The sequence below is a fragment of the Adiantum capillus-veneris genome, chromosome 17 (genome assembly GCF_014529385.1).
Source record: "Adiantum capillus-veneris isolate H3 chromosome 17, ASM1452938v2, whole genome shotgun sequence".
Classification (NCBI taxonomy): domain Eukaryota; kingdom Viridiplantae; phylum Streptophyta; class Polypodiopsida; order Polypodiales; family Pteridaceae; genus Adiantum; species Adiantum capillus-veneris.
The window spans coordinates 82330715-82342404 of record NC_140947.1 but is presented as its reverse complement, the minus strand read 5'-3'; the positions used below and the strand labels follow the sequence as shown (position 1 = coordinate 82342404).

At 43.6% G+C, this 11690-nt stretch overlaps 1 pseudogene; it reads right to left on the bottom strand.

The window, feature by feature from the left end:
- Positions 1–7905: 7905 nt before the first annotated feature.
- On the bottom strand, positions 7906–9315 carry LOC147437577 (uncharacterized; annotated as a pseudogene).
- Between the last annotated feature and the right edge of the window lie 2375 nt (positions 9316–11690).

Sequence of the window (11690 nt, the reverse complement as noted above, 5' to 3'; positions counted from 1 at the left end):
AATAGCTTTCTTGCCACTTGGCAATGGCACCAACTCCCATGTGTTGTTTGCTTCCAATGCAGCCATCTCTTCATTCATTGCATCATCCCAATGCACATTTCCAACTGCATCCTCAAAACATGTGGGCTCCACATCCTGTATCACCTTAGCCATGTAGGCTTGGTGATGCGCTAGATACCCATCATAAGTCAATTTCTGAACTGGATTTCTGACTCTATTAGATCTGCGCGGTCCTGGGTCACTCCTTTGCCCTCTAGCATCTTCTCGTACTTTCCTTACACCAGGTGTCCTGACAGCCGGAATTCCAAATTCCTCATCAAGACTTTGTTTAGAACCATCTGAATCCATGTCTACATGTGAAAAACTTGATGATGCATCAGCCATAAAGGGAGGTTCATCAACCTTTTCCTTTCCTTTTCGTGATACATTCCCTGTACCTGTTGGTGGAGTAACCTGCGTACGTAGTCTACCATTCCATGGTTTCTCAACAGAGCCACGAGAAGAGGACTCTTGTGGTCCACTCAAAACCTGTGACTGTGGTCTCACATTTTGTACAACCACATCATCTTTTACATCAGCCCCAATAGTGCCATGTGCATTACTGTACCAGCTGCTCATCTCATCAAAGACTACATCTCTGCTCACTCGTAATTCTCGTGTAGTAGGATTGTAGCACCTGTACCCCTTTTGTTCAAGGGAATATCCCACAAGAATACATTTCTCTGCTTTAGGATCCAATTTCCTACGCAACTCATCTGGTACATGCACGTAAGCTATGCAGCCAAACACTTTCAAGTGTGCCAAATCAGGCTTTGTACCTGTAAACTTTTCCTCAGGTGTTACATCATGCAGCGCAGCTGTAGGTGTCCTGTTCATAATGTACACAGCTGTATTTACAGCTTCAGCCCAGAGATGATGAGGCATGTTCTTCTCATTCATCAATGCACGTGCAACCTCTGCAATGTGCCTGTTTTTCCTTTCTGCGACCCCATTCTGCTGTGGAGTATATTTGCATGTAAACTGCCTGTGTATACCATGCATTCGCAGAAAATCTGAAAAATCGTTGGAGAAGTACTCTCCCCCTCCATCTGACCTCAATGTCTTGATTTGCATATCTGTCTCCTTCTCAATCATGACTTTGAAGTCTTGAAAGTGACCAAACACTTCACTTTTGTTACGCATGAAGTAGACCCATACTTTCCTTGTATGGTCATCAATGAAAGAGACATAATACCTGCAACCATGTATACTTGCAGTATCGGTTGGACCCCAAACATCTGTGTGCACCACCTCAAGTGGCTTTTTACATACATTGCGCTCATGTGGAAATGAGCCCTTTGACTGTTTTCCAAACTGGCATGCTGCACACACTTTATGCATACCATCCACCTTGAATTTGGGCAAACCTTTTACAATCTGTTTTGATTGCATGCTGCGCAATCTCTGCTCATTGACATGGCCAATGCGTTTGTGCCAAATGTCAACATCAGCCACAACACCTGTGCCCTGTGCAAATAATGCAGCTTTTACCTCAGGCATGTCTACATTCAGCGTAAACATTCTGCCCACACATTTGCCCTCTGTGATCAGCTTACAGCCATTCTGGAAATCTTCTACATAACAGCCATTTGGATTGAAGCGAATCTGCAAACCCTGCTCAACCATTTGTCCAACAGAAACAAGATTCTTTGTAATGTTTGGGACATGAAGTACATCTGCTAAGTACTTTGATTTCCCACTCTTCGTATTTAGAGGTATGTCCCCTACATGAGCAATGGGGTGAGCTGTGTCATCTCCTGTCTGCACATAGCCTGACACATCTGGTTTGCGCATATCTCTAAACCACTCTCCACGAGACGTCATGTGATTAGAGGCACCTGAATCCACATACCAAACATCATCTTGGGTGGAATTCTCTGCAGTCATTGTATTCATTACATGCTGCATAACAAACATGCGCTCGTTTTTGCTGTCATCTGCATCTCTGCTAGTAGATGCATAGTTGCCCTGTTCTCTCTTTCTACTTGCTTTTCCCTTTGGACAGTCACGTGACATGTGACCTCTTTCACCACAAGTCCAACATTCTCTACTATCTGGAGTATGTTGCTGCCTGCTTGATCCTGCACCACGACCTCTTTGACTCCCCCTGCCTTGAGATTGGTTTCCCCTGCCACCTGTATTGTTTTGATTTGATTGACCTTCCAGAAATTGGCCCCTGCAACCCCTTGGGCCTCGACCACGACCTCTACCTCTACCTCTGTTGGAGTTAGAATAGAAGGCCTGTTCAGAATTATTTCTGCCATGAGAAGAGGATGTGTCAAGGTTCTTCTCCTCAAGAATAAGCATAGAAATCAAATCTTGGAACACGGGGATGTCGTCTCTTGTATTCATGGAAGACCTAAAATGTACATACTCATCTCCTAGACCATCCAAGCATGCACGGACAATGTCATCGTCTTCCACTGAGACTTTAATAGACCCAAGAGCCTCAATGATACTCTTGATCTTCAAAGCATAATCATTGATTGAGAGGTTGTTTCTCTTAACCTGATTTAGCTCCGACTTTAGTTGAAGCTTCCTGGCCTTGGTGTTCACCTCGAACACTCTGCCTAAGTTTCTCCATGCAATGGTGGGGGTTTCAGCATCCTGTAGATAGCCCATCATGCCATCTGTGATGCTCATAGAAAGCCAATACATCACTTTGCTCTGGCCTTGTTGCCAGTCCCTCAAAGCTTTCCTTTGTTCTGTTGTAGCATTTGCCTCGGGAATCTCTGGTTCCTTTTCATTGTCTCCTTCTACATAGTCCCAATAACCTTTTCCTTTTAGGAAATTTGTTATTCTGAACTTCCATGCAGGGTAGTTATTTTTCTCAAGATTCTCAGTAACAATCTGACTGAAACCGTCAGACATCTTGAAGCACCAAGACAAAATAGCTGCAATCTGCAAAAACATGCAAATCTGTTGAACCTGCTATCGTGGTTCCTGTAACGCTTTCTACACTCAACGAGTGTCCACAATCAAGCGTTTCACAACCACTGTACTTGTACAGTAAATCTCTGTATACTGCACTGTGGATTGCGAACGAAGGGATTGTGATGCTCTTGCTCTCTTAGCCTCTCTTGCCTGCACCAGGCTCTGATACCATGTAAAGAATGAGGATGTAAGAGAGCTACACAAGACAAGCACAAAGCACACAGAGATGGAAAGCTTCTTCTTCTTCTTCACAGAAAAGAGAGTACAAAATGACTAAGTGCTAAAGCTGAAAAGTAGCACATATGTACATGCGGTCACTAAGTGTGAACTCGCTAGAAGCGTACTAAGCTGGCACTATAAGTGTAGTCCAGCTGTAGAATCACTGGCAGAGATCCTCCGTGTCGGTCACCTAACGCGCCAGTGAGTAAATGCCGTAAGCAGCCAAGACCCGTAGTGGATGCCAGCTCAAGGTGTAGAGCTCGACATCTCAACATCTATCGTTTCCTCTTTCAATACATGATCACTCTCAACTTTGCTCAAGCGCTCTTTCAATACATTGATGTGAACAAGAGAGCATTTACATTCTTGAACTTCATTCTCAAGATGCATCAAACGTGTTGTTTGCATTTGAAGAACCTTCTTGAGGTGCTCATTCTCCATAACGAGAACTCTTAAAGTGCCATTCTCCATTGCAAGTGTGTGCAACTCCTCACCTTGCTTGTTGACGGTTTCTTGTAATGAGATTAAGTAAGCCATGATCATTGCTTTCGTTGTTGTAGAGGATCTGGTTGGATTAGCATCCAAATTCCTTGGAGATTTTGCATCATTCTCCATGGCGAGTGTGGATTTTCCACCCTGGCGAGTTTTGTCTGACATTGCCTTCAAGTCGGCAATAAAAACAAAAAGTTTTGATAGTTTTTTTAGTTCTGAGATACTATTACAGCAAAGCCTTCCATTACACAAAAAAATTATGTCTTTACATCAATGCATAGAGGGCTTCGTGCTCTTTGATTGAGGCTATAGATCACCTAAATCGGAGTTCAAATGAGCGAGTTATGGTCAAAAGAGTGAACTGCTTTCTACTAGGTCCCAAAAAGGCTGAGAGAGAGATAGATAGATAGATTTATTTGATTATCATCCTCAGAGGTCAAAAATGACCTATGGGACCAATGTTACATATGATGTAGTATGTGTATGGCTGATGAGTGACTCTCGATGCTCCAAAATCGTGGTGATGAGAGTCGCAATGGAGAGCCCACACTTTGGTGGGGCGAGGAAAGTATGTAGGCCTAAGTTATGGCTGAAAATGTGAGAGAAGCAAGTTCCGATGTGACCAAAAGCTGAGCACTCTAGTAGTGTGTGGTACTCAGACTCTCAAACTTGCAGTGAGCATAATGTGCACAGTCGATTTGACTCTTCTCCATTGCCCCAACGCCCTATCTCACATCGAAGGAAATGGGAGCTACGCCAAATGGCTGTGATAGTGCGTATCGTTGACAAGGGGATAGACTCAAGCATGTAAGTGTGAGTACGGTTTCCTCTTCCAGCGAAGAATATAGTTTTGTAGTTGGGAGCTATATGGGTGGTGTAATGTATGAAGCGTGACCCACCGGATTTCTCCCAAGCGGTAATACATTGGCATTGTAGAAAAGCTTCATTCACTTGGGAGTCAATTGAAGTATCATGTAGCAAGTGTAATGCATCCCATCTCCCAAGCCACTTCGTTATGTCTTGCATCCATCCCATGCTCAAGATCTTGCTTTTATGCATCTTTTTAACTTTTTTGCTTGCTTCCCATGCAATTGTAGGAAGTCGATGTGAGGGGTTTTGACGCATCTTTATCATGTACTCCACAATCCTTTCCATGCCCATAACCTCAATTAGAAGACATCCCGACTCAAGAAGTAGAAGCATATATGGTGTTTGTGTCTTCAATTGGAAAAAGTTTGTAAGAAAATGCTTTTGGACATTCTCAAACTCTTTCTAAGTAGACTTTGAGATGCTCCCGCCCCACACTTCAACTCCATAAAGAAGAATTGATGTCACCAATGCATCAAAAAGATACTTCTTGAGAACCCAACACTTGATGTTTCCCGCATTACACATGTTCTCAAATGCATAATATGCTCTCTTTCCCGCTTCCAAACGACACATAGCACATTGATGCCACTTGTGATTGGACGAAACCTCAAGGCCAAGGTACTTAAAGTTCTCAACAACTTTAAGTGTCTCATTGTTGTACACAATGCATGGCTTCTCCTTATGGTTGGTTTTCACAAGCATAACCTTTGTTTTGGATTCATTCACAATCAGCCCACTATGCAAGAAAACGTTCTCAAGGACAACCATAAGCTTTTGTGCATCTTCTAAAGTGTGTGCTAGAAGCACTACATCATCCGTAAACAACAAAAGCCACTCATGGGTAAAATCTCCCGTCCATTTGATCATCTCCGGCTTGATACCTTGAAGATCTCCCGCTTTGCGAGTGGCCAACTTTTCAAGGCCACCGCATACATCCTCAACAGTAAAAAAAGAGGGCATACATGGGAGTGAACCATAAAATGGCATTTTTTTAACATTTGATTGCTCATATAATTGCCTACAATGTGTTTACATATCCACAAGACTCAAGTTACCAAAATTCTCAACCCGCTTTCCCCTCAAGTTTCTCCAAAATCTTCCACATGCATGTGACTTTTCTTGGACTTGAAAAAGTTGTTGCTTTACTTCCCATATTCTTCTCTTCTTTTGAATCAATGCCTTGTATGTATACAAATGACTTTGATAGTTATCTTTGTCCATAGTTGCATCAAGCTTTATCAAGGACTTTCAAGCATCTTGACATTCTTTATCAAACCACCTTTTGGGTGATCTATCTTTGTTGATACCATGGAGATGCTTTATAGCAAAGCATTTTTTGGCACAAGAACAAACAACTTTCTTGAAAGCTTCCCATTTAGTTTCCAATGGTGCATCATATTGAAGCTTCTTCATCCGTAATTTTTTCTCAACCATTTTAATGTACATTGGTGCTCGTTTGAAATCCATACATAGTGATAATTTCTCTTTCCTTTGACTGAAATTATCATGCTTAGTTGCTTCTCCACATGCAAGGTCAATACATAAGGTGCAATGGCCAGATTTCGGGGTCCATTGGCCAAACATAAAACTCTTTCTGTGATACATGATGGCTTCGGAGAGTAGCTGTTTTTTGAGTGTCGCTCGTAGCAAGCGAGAACCTACTCAACACATAAAGATGTCAACTAGGGATGTCACTGACCCGATTAGGGCATGGAGGCGCGCCAAGAGGGTGTCAACCTCTTGTCGAATACCTATGAAATGGTCATCTAAGATCTCTAAGTCATGTGTGTGCGGGATCTGCCAAGAACCTCCTACGTCACGAAACTAAGCTAAACCTTGGGCTAATGACCTCGATTTGACACGAAACTCACCGTAGGCAATTTCCTACATGTCCCCAAGCTACCTAGACCCTCAAACCTGAATTTTGCACCCTGGTAGAAAACACGCTTACTGTCTGACAGCAAAATGGAAGTTGTTGAAAACGGTCCCAGATGGTCTCTACAGCTGCATCTAAGGGAGAGCTACCCTACTCTATGGTTGGTTTCGCTGAAATCTACCCTAAACTCCCTAAAACTCACATGTAAGTCTGTAGGTCAATGCTCGAGAAGTAGCGTCTCGTGGCGAATGGGTGGCGTTGAATCGAAGAGCTCGATGAGCTGAACACGACTGTGGTCTCGGTTCTGCAATGCGACTCGTGCAGCACAAGATAGCAATCAAAGAAGATGCACACACAAAAAAATAGATAAGTTGCTCGCATAGAGAGTTTTTTTAACTCATAAAATCCCCCTTACAAAACCCTTCATTTTGACCTTTATACTTAGGTCTTGTGGGAGGAGGGTTTCCCATAGATACATGGCTCAATAATCAATTGTGTGCTTGAGTTGGGAATCAGTACAACTTGGAAGCCCATGGCCCCTGAAGATAAACCCTTTACATTTGAATAGCAAAAATATTACAAGCTCAGCTTCAGAGTAGAAAATTAATACAAAAAGGCAGGGATTTGACTTGATGTAGTGGTGGCCGCTATCCACCGTTGCTGACCTGCAACACTCCCCCCTCCTAAACCAAGTCGTCCTCGACATGGGGTTGTTGTGGAGTGTGTAAAGCGCTTGGCGTTTCATCTGTCCAATTGAGTGGATATCTTTCTAATCTGCGCCCTGCCGCCCTGCCGCTTTGAACTGGGCCTTCTTGTCCTTTTCAATGGCTGATAGTGGGATATTCTGGATCCCATGCTTCAACTCGATCGCTGTATAACTTACATATCTTGCTCTAAGGTCTACGACTTCGATGTTGAAGATCTTTGAATTATAGGAGAAGAAGCCTTTGTAGAAAGCCTCTTCAAATGTTTGGAGGTAGTAGTTGGGCAAAAACATTAGATGAGCAAAAAATCAATGCAAAATGACTTCATCTGATTGGCCGGATAGATCATAGTATAGGCCTCTTGTACCCTCCAAAAAACCCAACCAGGGAGTGTCGGTTAACTTGGTCTGGTGGTATACCTGTATACAGGTTAGTAGCATCCGACATATTTTCCTTAGCATGCCTGTAGATAGGTCTGGGAGACCTCTGTACATTTCCTCAGCTTCAGTCAATGATCTGATCATATATTCTTTTGTAAGGTAGTCACCTGGCTTAGGAGCTGACAGCAGTGGATAGTTCATCCAAGTGGGATGCTCCTTCTGAAGGTGCTCAAACTCTTGCCATGTGTATACTCACGGACAGGGGCAGATTGTAGGATCTTCTTTAATGTATCTAGGTGCGTGGACTTGATGGATAAGAAATTCTGGATGCTTCTTAAGCCATCTCTGTCGCCATGTAGGTTCAAGACTTTTCTCCGGCACATGCTGCTCCTCAAGCTTCATTTATCTGCTAGGGAGTCAGGTGAGAGACATTTGCAGAGTGTAGTATACGCTGCTCCCAGCTTAGGCTCTTCCAATGATACCTCTCATGGAGGGTCTCCATGCGCTCTCTTAACTGCAGCTCTGCCAATTCATTCAATGTAAGCTCTTTGTCTGCTGCTTCAGCTGTAGTAGGTTCTAGCTCTGTAGCAGGTGCAGATATTGGTTCCTCTGGAGGCATCTCTTGCTGTACAGTCCCTTCTGTCTCTAGTGGCCTGGCTTCAGGCCTAGTAGATGTAGGTGCTATATTTGGCCGTGAACTTGAAGCTTTTAAGAGTGCCAACTGTTGCTTTAAATTTGCATTTTCTAGAAGGAGTTGGTCTTTTTGTAGCATAGATTGAGCTACCAGCTCTTCTCTCTGGAAGGCTTCCATCCTCAGCTTCTTCTCGAGCTCTTCTATCTTCTGATCTTTTTCTTGCATAGCTATTTGAGCTGAGGAGGAGGTGGCCTCGCCTGCTGCATAGCCTTTGAGCTTGTCGATGAGTTCACTTTGAAGCTGGACTTGGGCCTTTAAGGAAGTCATGTGATCCGTGCCCAGATCATACATAAATTTGAGTCCACTATACTCATGTCTTACTTTCTGATGCAACTCCTTTTCTGCTGTAAACTGAGTATGTAGTTTTCTTAGCTCATCATCAGTGCTGGTTAGCTGTTCTTTCAGTTGAGATACTTCTTGGAGTGCTTTTTCAAGCTGCAAGCTCTTTGTAGCTGTTTCTTGCTCAAGCTGCCTGGCCTGATGTTTCATTCCTTCGGTCATCATTGTAATCTGAGAAGCAAAGAAGTCCAAGCCTTGACCGAAGGTCTGCATCGACGGTGGGACCACTGCTGGCGGAGTGTGGAATATAAGTGGTACTGCAAATGTGTCTTCTCGTGCCTTTGATGATTCAGCTATTGGTGTGTGAGCTAGACTTTCAACTTTTTTTTGCTTCTCTGGCATAGCAAGCTTGACAGTTTCTTCCTTTGGAGGCGGAGCCGCTTCATCATCTTCGAGGTTGACAATAATTGGAGCACTTTGGACCTCTGGCTCTCCCTTTCCTTCAAGTCCTGCATATTGTTTCCTTAGTATGTGAGTTCTTGTTACAGAGACAGATACCTTTCTTGCGGCAATTTCTCCACTCAATGGAGTTGAATCTTGATTTTTCTTCTGAGCTTCTTCTTTAGCTATCTCAGGCTCTGTTTGTGTTGCTTGTGTAGGTTGTCCTTCTGAGATGTGTGGCTCTTCAGGCTGTGGAGGAGGAGATGGAGGCTGTTGTTCTGTTACAAGTGGTTCATATGCTGCTGAGCCCTCCATTCTTTCCATCCTCTCTTTGGCAAGTCTTTCCTCCTCTTCCTTTAGATATGCTTTGAGAAGGAGGTCCTCTTCGGCCACGGTGACTGAGGGCTTTTTGACGCGTGGTTCTCGTGGATTCCACTGCTCCTCAAGGTCACCGGCTACTACCCGTTGCTTCTTGTATGATTCTTTTAGGCGTTCAAGGCGAGCCTTCTTTTGTAGTGGATCCTCTGGTACTGGAGCTGTGGGAGGTATTTTCCTTTTCCTTTTCATCAATGGGGTGTGTTCTTCTTCCTCTCTCTCAGTCTCCGGCTTTGATGCTTGTGTTGGTTGTGGTTTAGAAGAGGTTCCCGCTTGTTCTTCCTCTTCGGAATCACTTTCTGGTTGTGAGGCTTCATGATGTGTTTCCTCTATTTCCTTCTCTTCTTGCACTGTCACTAACCTCCTTAATCCTACCCTCACTGGCTTAGCCTTCGGCTTGGGTGGCTCGTCGTCAGAGGAATCAATATCTTGTAACCAATCTTGTTGGGAGGAAGCAGGTGGTAGCTGAGTTGTGGCCCCAATGGCCTCATATGCAATTCTTGTCAGAACTTCGGGTGCAACTAAATATTTGACAGCGCCCTTTCTTCGGAGGTGAAGGAGATTATAATGAATGTACTGTGGATGATATATATCCACAGGGGCATGTTGTCGGCAAGCCCATGAGAATGTAGTAGCCACTGCATGGTTGGGGGTGGTGAAGCGGGGCGGTCTTTTATCTGTAATATGGAAGAAGTGCTGATAAATCCGGGTGGGGAGCCGAGCCCTCTGGCAGATAATGCTATCAAATGTAGCAGCTGAATCCCGCTTTACAAATGTATTTGGCTCTCTCTCATGTCGAGCCCTCATTTGCATCCCCGTGTTTGACAAGTTGAGTGCAACTGCAATAACTTCTTGGCTTATGTGTACTTGGACTTTTTCATTGGCCATATCGGTGATATGGGCAATGCCATCTGCTTGAAATGTGTGCAGAAGCTCATAAGCTCTCTGTAAATCTACTTCGCACGGCTCCATTTCAAAATATCTATGCAAATCCACTTTTTCCAAGTCATCTTGGTGCTGGCTGGTGAGCCCGTAGACTTCTCTTGGGGTTAGGGGGACATCCACCAGTTGGTTGTCTGGGGTTCTGAATATTCCCTCATATATGGTTGCACTGTGTGCTTCCAAAAGCTCTCTCTTTAGGTAGGTAGTTGCTTCCTTCATTGTCCTCTTCAAGATAGTATAAGGTGGCATCTCTTCTAATTCTTGCTTGATGGACTTTCTTCTGGGTCTCTTGGCTAGACTCTTTTCTTCTTGCATTTTCCCTGTAAGCAGACCACCAACTTGAAAGTTGTCAGCGTCTAGTCAGAGTGTTGGATAGGAGCTTCAACTAAATCTTTGATGATCATCAAATGCAAGTAACACTCAAAATATATGTATAAAGCATGCTTGCAAGCCCAAAACACTAAAACTGACAATTTAGCAACACTAGACAGTGAGCGTGTTTACTATCTCCATTAGGTTTTTTTGGCACTTTGAGGTGACAATGAGTGCGTAGGCATGTAATACAATGCATGTGGAGTGTACTCCCCAATTTTGGTGTAATATGGAGCAATATACCATGAGATATGGCAAACCCTAGATGGTAGGTGAACTACATAAATAGGTAACTTAGTGAAATTTTGATGCATAGTGCTTGTGGTTTCACAAAGGTTGTGCAATGAGGCTAGATACAGCTTTTGATGGGGTGAAGTGAACTTCTGGGCATTGAGACAGTAAGAGCGCTTATTGTCTCCAGAGTGATATGGAGCTGGTTTTTTGATCTGTAATGCTAGGGTTAGTTGGAAGGCATCATTTGATGATTTTTGATGTGATGACTTTGATAGTGTGATGCTCCTTGGCAACAGTAGGTCCAAAGTTGTCTAGCTGGTGACTGAAATGGCTAAGTGATGGTTTTTTGCATTTTTACTTGGTAGGAGGCTTAGCCAATGTAATCATGGTGATGTATAGGAGCTATCTCGAAACTTTGGTAGTAGTCTGGACATGGGAGACAGTAAGAGCGCTTACTGTCTCTTGAGCATTTTTTGAGCTTTTTGAGAATGTAGCTTTATGGATGGCTCATAGAGGCTCTAAGAAGAAATTGTGGAGCTTGGCTCTCAACTTGGAATTGGGTATCATGGTTTCTTCACCAGGATTGATGTTGGCAGACAAATGAGCTTGGATTTTGGTCTAAGTATGGGGCTTTTGTGATTTTGTGGGTCAAATGCATGTATATTGATGTATTTTGAGGTGCATATGTGCTCAAAGTTGAGAAATTGGCCAAAAATCCCTTAGAGACAGTAAGAGCGCTTACTGTCTGGGGGATCACAGGAGTGACATGCAATTGGAGTTTTGTGTTGGGACATTGTAGCTAGGCCCTATACAGCCTTTTGGTGTGGTCACTTGTCATT